The sequence below is a fragment of the Stegastes partitus genome, unplaced genomic scaffold (assembly GCF_000690725.1).
Source record: "Stegastes partitus isolate 25-593 unplaced genomic scaffold, Stegastes_partitus-1.0.2 Scaffold70, whole genome shotgun sequence".
NCBI lineage: Eukaryota > Metazoa > Chordata > Actinopteri > Pomacentridae > Stegastes > Stegastes partitus.
This window is the reverse complement of record NW_007577801.1, coordinates 635,014-642,455: the sequence shown is the minus strand read 5'-3', so window position 1 is coordinate 642,455 and position 7,442 is coordinate 635,014. Positions and strand designations below refer to the sequence as shown.

At 39.0% G+C, this 7,442-nt stretch overlaps 1 long non-coding RNA gene across 1 annotated transcript in view; it reads right to left on the bottom strand.

The window, feature by feature from the left end:
- The window catches only part of LOC103353411 (uncharacterized), a 4,465-nt gene extending 2,042 nt beyond the window's left edge, over window positions 1–2,423 (bottom strand). Inside the window, exon 1 of the long non-coding RNA XR_520002.1 lies at window positions 2,348–2,423. This is a non-coding gene — a long non-coding RNA (uncharacterized LOC103353411). The remainder of the gene's footprint in view (window positions 1–2,347) is intronic.
- Window positions 2,424–7,442: the final 5,019 nt, after the last annotated feature.

Sequence of the window (7,442 nt, the reverse complement as noted above, 5' to 3'; positions counted from 1 at the left end):
TTCCTTATGAAGGCAAAGCAGCTGGAGCTTCTCTTTCCTTCTGTGACAAGTCAGAATGTCTGACATGAAAAGTCTATGATAGAATACATTAGATTTTAAAATATTAATAACAAGCATCCATGATTTCAAAGTTGCAAACAAAGTAAAGTTTTAAAAGACGGCTGCTCCAACATGCTTTTAACTAAAGACGTCTTAACAGGGTTGATTTGTTGGAGTATTAAACTAAAAACAAAACAGCTCAGTCCTCTGCTCTACAGGTTTCTTACAGTTAATCACTTCCTGAGAGAAGTTTTTTTTTTTTTTTTTACTGCCCGTGGCCGTCGTTGCAGTTGGTTTTTTTTTTTTTTGACATTTGAGTTTGTTTGTGTTTGAACGTCTCAGGCTCTGTTAGTGTTAAAGTTCAGATTTTTTCTTTTTTTTTTTTCCTTCTGTTCTTGTTTTTGATTCTGTATTTTTAGTTTTATAGATGTAGTTCTCTTTTTTTTTGGTTTAGTCTGTTTTCATTATGATTTGAAGCCATGATGCCATGTTGTATATTTTTATTGTTTTTATTGCCCGCATTTACAAATGCTGAAGTTGGCTAGTTCTATTTTTTGTATTTTGTGTAGCTGCTGTTGCTGCTGGTCTCAATCTTATCATGTATGTTGGTTTTTTTTTGTATTGTTTGTTTGTTCTAAGTTTTGATTTTTGATTTTTGGTTACTTTTCCTTCTGTTCTTGTTTTTGATTCTGTATTTTTGATTTTGTAGATCTATATCAATAAACTTAAGTTGTCGTTGTCATTCCCATTTTTGTTTTTGGATTTCGGCAACCTTTTCTTTTTAAACTTTTTTTCCTTTTTTGTTTTTTTTTTCTTTTGCCTTGCGGTTCCTGTTGTTTCGGAAATTTTCCTTGTTTGCTTTTTCCTTTTTTTTTTTTTGTTAATATGTGCTTTAAAAATATAGGATTTTTGATGATGGCTTTAATTTTTTTTTGTTCATTTCAGTCTTCCTTACTGATTATTTGTTTGATTTGTTTCTTTTTTCTTTTTGTTTCTTAATTACTTGCTTGGTGATAACTGAGAGAGATTCAGGTTTTTTTTTGTCTTTGTTTGTTCGTTATTTTTTTTTGTTTTGTGTGTGAATGAGTGGGCAGTGTGTGTCACGCTTGCTTGTCATTCATTCTTTGTATGTAGCTTTCCTTTGATAGCTTTTTTTTTGTCTGTCTTTTGTTTCTGGCAAAACATTCTAGCAAATCAGAGACGGTTGCTTTTAAAATGTGATCATTTCAGATTGAATGACCCTTTAACAAAAATTATATATTTGTTGGCAATATTTTAAAAATTGTGTCTGATTTAAGAAGAGAAAAAAATCCTAAAAGCTCCTACATGTCTGAAACATTAGTGAACTTGTTCCTGCAGATTTGTGAGTATTTTTGACATAAAATGAAATACAGTGAGTGTGTTTGTAGTTTTTGAACAGAAACGCTGTGAGTTCTGCGACACAGGAATCATATTTTTCAGGCACAGGCGATACTTTTAATCCTTTTCATTTAAGAAAATGTGGATTATCGTCAAGAGATTTTGCTCAAAAGACAAACTGACTTCCTCGAGGCCTCAAACTTCCGTTAAAAGCTTTGCTGCTATTTTAAACAGATGATGCACAGTCTGCGGCATCCAAACACGTCCCATCATCTCTGCACAAGCGCAGAACTTAGCCACTGTGAACAAATTTCTAAGACTCCCTGTTCAGCAGTCGACTAAGCTCTGCGCCGGATCAGCCGACACGTAAACCTGCCGAGAAGAGTTTCCTCCTCTCAGGTGGATCCACAGCTCGAAGGACTCCCACCTTTAGCAGCGTGCGGTTCGTTTCCTCCCCCAGCAGCAGCAGCAGCAGCAGCAGCAGCAGCAGTGTAGTAATCCCTGGCAATGTGATTTTTCACTCTGTGTCCCAAATCATCATGCCAGAGACCCACACAGCCACAGCGAACACCTCGGTCCTCCGGGGAAATGAAGCCCGCCGCCGCTCAGCCTCTTTCCTCCTGCCACTCTCTCTCCCTCCCCCACCTCTCTCCCCACTCGTTCAGGCTCCCATGCTCGGTTTAACTTTGGGTATTTCCCTCATTAACTGTTGCGCCTCTATCAGGGACTCCAGAGAGGCCCGAGGAAGTCTGGAGTGGAATGACAGGGTGCTCCTCTGATTGGAACTAATGATAATCAGGCCCTCGCTGCGACGGCCGGGCAGGTGTGAGGCGGCTCCGAGAGTCCACAGAATGTGGAAAAGCTTTGGTTTTGCTGACTGAATGCTGGAGCACCAACAGACCTGAGTGTCATGTACAGTTACAGAGATGTGTAGAAACCTGCCACTGACCCGGAGGTCCAGACTTCACGTCACGGCTCCTGGTTGAAAAACGTAGACGGAAGCATCACAGGTGACGAGTTCTGCAACAGTAGAAGAAGAAATGATGAACTCAGTGGTCTGTATGAACAGTTCAGGAAACAAACCGGCAGCAAAATGAAAAAAATACAAACACGTCAGATTTAAATCTCACTAAAGGCTCAGATTTGACAAGATAAAGAAGGGATCAGTTACTCAACCAACCGTCCCATTTCATATTAAGTTCAAGTATTATTGCGTATGAAGTTGTTTCAAAGTCCTGAAGCTTTTATTAAAATAGTTATTTTATTTTTATTTTGTGCTTTTATCACTTTTGCAGTTGATTTTAGGCGTCACCAGTTGCTAACCCGTAGGGATTTCACAGTCATGGTTGAACAAAAGTCCTATAAATAGTGTTAGTTAAATAAAAACTTTATTAATCTGAAAGGAAAACCTTCTGCCAGATATTGTTCAAAAAAAGGAAACTAGAAACCACAGGAAAGTGGAATTGAAAAGCAATGTGATATAAATGACACATCACTAAAAATAAAAGTAATTAAGCTAAAATAGACTAAAAATAAAAAGTGACACACGTAATAAAGAAAAGCTGCATATAAAAGCTAAACACTGCACATGAAAGTTAAATATTATACATGATCATAATTAAGAAAAGTAGTATTTCAAATTACATTAATTACATTATTTAGATTTAACACCTGTTTCTACCTGATGCACATCCTCCTCTAAAACCTGAACATGTAAGTTTGCATGTAATGAGTCTATCGACGGTCAACCGTCACGGGGCTTCAGGAGACTTAAATTAAATTCGTGTTTTCTGCATCCAGATGTCCAAAATGATCCACAATAGTTGGTTTGAAGTAATTACAAGAGCTGTAATTGAAATATTTGAATTCTGGAGGTGCTTTGATTTCTTCGTGCTTTCCATCGATGGTGCCGAACACGGTTTTCAAAGTCTGCATTAGCCTGTGCTAACTAGTATTAGCATGTGACTGTGACTGTGCTAAGATGCTGTTGCTAAGCTGGAATAACGTTCATCATTATAAATGTGTGTGCTAGCAATTCGAAAATATGGTTTGGGCATGGTAAGGGGGTTAAAAACAACTTTATTCAAGTTTTGGAACCGCTGTGCTGATGGTTGAAAGAAACAACCATTGGTAGAAAATGGGAAATAAACAGTCGTCTCCATCCTTTGTTGACCCGTCCATCCACCCCAGCATCCTCCCTATTCAGTTTAAAGATTCTGCCGGGCAATATTATCATCTGAGGTCATGGTTGTGTTGATCCTAAAAGGTTAATAACTCTACTTTTATGGATTAGTCTCTACAAACTCAGAGGGAAAATGTTTGGCTCGTCTCTAACTTCCTGTTTTCTGGAAACAAAGCTGGCAAGAACATCAAAACCAAAAAGAAAACCACATCACTGAGCTGAGAGATTTTTAAAAAAAACTCTGTAAAAGTTTTTAGAAGACAACTTGAGGCGCTGATTCCTTATTGGCTGCTGACTGTGTGACCCACGTCATGCCTGTACATCATCCTTTGTGACCATAAAACCAGTGAGATAGTGATCTTTAGGGACGGCTCACCTCACAATGTACCAGGCTGTATATTTATATTACCTTACAGGTTTGCAAGCAAAGACATGATCCTGCAGGGATCTACAGGCTGTAATCAAACTATAGGACTGAGCCTGAGGGTGAAAACCAGACACCTAACACATATGATCATCTCTGTAGGTTAATGTTCAGCTTTTTATTGTGTTGTTTTAGTGTGCAGGTCTAAGGCGCAGCATAAATCCACGTTAGTGCGTGTTAACATGACGGAGATCTAATGCAAACATTGTAATATGTGCTAAAACCAGGAACTTGACAGACTCGGAGGCGAAGCGATTAAACACCATCTGATGCTAAAGGTTCTGCTCTTGGTGATAGGAAAAAAAATTAGGAAAATAGATTTCTTACTTGAGAAGATGATCCCAGTATTCCCAATCCCAGTAGGGAGACCCGACAGCTGAGTGGAACTATACGTAAAATAGGGATATTTAAAATGGTATCTGTTGAATTTATTTTATACGATAAGTCAAATACTTTCAGAAATAATTTTTTTTTTTAATTGCCCATCGACCCACTTTCAGCACTTTTTAGTTTTTTATAACATTAAAGCGATGTTTGAACGACAATATCTCAGGAATTATTAAAGATTAAAGGCTGAAATGTTCACTGTTGTTTCTACATGTCGCAATAATACAAAATTAAACAAGTAAAATCATTTTTATATGAAATATTTGGTCACAAAAATAAAAATAACCTTTTTTTCAGGCTTGGCTTTAGCTTGGTTTCTGCAGAAATTGTTGTAAAAATGTGATAATTTGAGATGGAATAACTTCTATACACTCAGATTAACCGTCAGTAGAGTTGATGCTGCTACAAGTGCAACAAGCCATTTGCATGTAAAGGCAGAAACACGATCCAGTTCATCAGAGGCACAATTTTCATCCGCCGAGGTCGCGCTTTATCGCTCGTTGCTCCGAGCAGCCCTCACGTGGCGCTAACCAAATCACAGGAACATCGGTTAGTTATTAAAACTAACCATAATTTCAATCTGAAATGCTCCCAGTATAATCTGTTGATCATAAATTTAGCTTCAGGAGCAGATTTAGTTTATGTGGGGCTGCAGGTGAACTCTGTCCTGCTTTATCCATCTTGGAAAGTACCGAAAAAAGTTCTCAAAACCACGAATACAGTCAGAGAAAAAGTCCAGAGACAGAGATTACCAATTTGTTCTTGTTTTTCTCTTTAAAAGCACCTAAAGAAACCAACGAGAGCACCGTTAAAGTGCCGCATCAATATCTGTAAAAGTAGCAGAACCTTTATTGTTACCCAGCCAACAGTAAATAAAGAATCTCTTGAGCCAGTCGGCGGTGATTTATGGCTCATAGCTGCACCTCACAGCTGCCTCCTAAACCCGTCACTCATCCCCGTTTCTCATGTCACATTAACGATTTTCAGGATAACCGCTCCGCCGTTGCTCAATCGCGCCGGAGTCTGCTGAAGCGAACACAGTGTGCTCAGGTTCATGCCAGACCATGACGGGACTCCGCTGAGGGGCTGGCAGCGCATGTGACTGCTGGAGCTGACTTAATGGGAATCACACTACAACAACACGCTCGATCCTGCTTGCCGGGGTTTCGGTTTTTACATGTTTGATCCGCGCAGGCATGACATACCGAGCGTGATCTTGGCATGTGACCCCCGCCAGCTGTTCAGCCAGCCTACCTTTGACCTGCAAACCCCTGGGACTCACATCACGCTCGACTTGCTGGGGCCTTTGTGGAAGGTGGGGACCTGAAAGATTGTATCGGGAGCTTTAAAGCAACTCGGTGGAGGAGGAGGTGGAAATTCCTGGATTTTCTGCAGCACAATTTCAGATGGAAGCAGCATTAGAGTTATAATAGGAAAATATAATGCAACATATAACCACAGAATCTATCTTATGCTTTTTGTAGTTTCTTTAATTCAAAGGTTTGTCAGTGATTGTAATTCAAATTTCTCATATCCGATTTCCCAAACAGCATTTAATTATCAGAGACCGTGTGCACAAGCCTTTAAAAACCAGCTGTTTCAGATGTTATCAGCCTGTTAAATGGGTGTAATCATCTGCTAACTGATTGGTCACATACATACATATGGGCCAGTAGGAGCCTTCTCAGCAGGCTGTTATCACCCCGGTTCATGGTGCTGTTACCACCTCATGGTGGAGCTGCAACTTTACAGAGAAGCAGAAGTCTATGATGTTAGAGGGGACAGTGGGGCTGTAAGTTAAAGGAGACTTGACCAGACCATCATTACGGTTGTATTATTTGACTTGAGTCCCATTTTGACCTTTGCTCACCGTGTTTAGTGGAAGTTTCAAACTTGCATTTACCATATTTCCAAGGTTTTGACTCCACTGGAGATTCTACTTGCACTTATTAACATGCTTGCAAGAGGTCTCCAACATAATCTGAGTTCATTTCTGTTTATCGGTCATTAGAATGGATAATAACTCACCGACTGCGTCCATCAGAGGAGGAAGGAAGTCCCTATCGGCCCAAATGTATGGAACTGATCCACAACGATAAAGGTCTTTTATTGGACTAATAATGTCAAAATAGGGTGTCCAGACTCAGAACCACTGGATCTTACTACGACCACCAAAACAAACGGACGTACCTCCCAACCCTTTACTTTCATTTATACACAGAAAGGGGTTTTTACACAAGAAATAATCCAGCAAAGACCACTAGCCTGATGCGAGCATTGTAAAATACATTATCTTGATTTCAGCTGTCTCTCCTCAGCTCTACTATATCTGTTCTGCTCCCGTTCACGTGGGGAAACAGAAACAAATGAACCGGAGTGGAGCAAAAAAACCTCAAAACAGCTATACAGACATTAAGCTTAATTTTTTTTTTAAAAAAAAGATGCTTTTTGGGGCATCAGCTAAATGCTAAACTACATTTTGCAGTACTGCAGATCCATTTTGGTGTCTTTATAAATATTGGGATACCAACAGTTTCAATAGGAGGGACTCACATGCACTAACATGTACATGCAAGTGGACTTTGACTTCATTCCCTGCTAAGGACATTGATTTATTTGTCTTATTGCTATTTTTAAATCCTTTCATAAAGCACTTTGTAATAATAATAAAAAGCATCATTATTATATTTTTAAGTTGCAGATTGTTGTTTGCTGATGTAAAAACTGAATATTTATGTTCAGAATCTCGTGTAATGCACCTTTACCATTCACATGTGCTTTTTTTTTTGCACATTTGAAAAGAACCAGCTGTTCCTACCTGCTTCCAGGCTTTATGTTAAGCTAAGCTACACCTGCTGGCTCCAGCTTTAACATGTGTTTTATTGTCTTTTTTTCATATAACTCGTGGAAAAAGAGCAAAAGAGTGTGTTTCTGAAAATGTCAAAATCACAAACAATGTGAAAAGAACAAGCTGTTATCTTTGTGCAGTTCCAGGAGAAATGAAATAACGTTTGCACACACCCTGTTGTCACCCTGCCAGTCGCGAACATC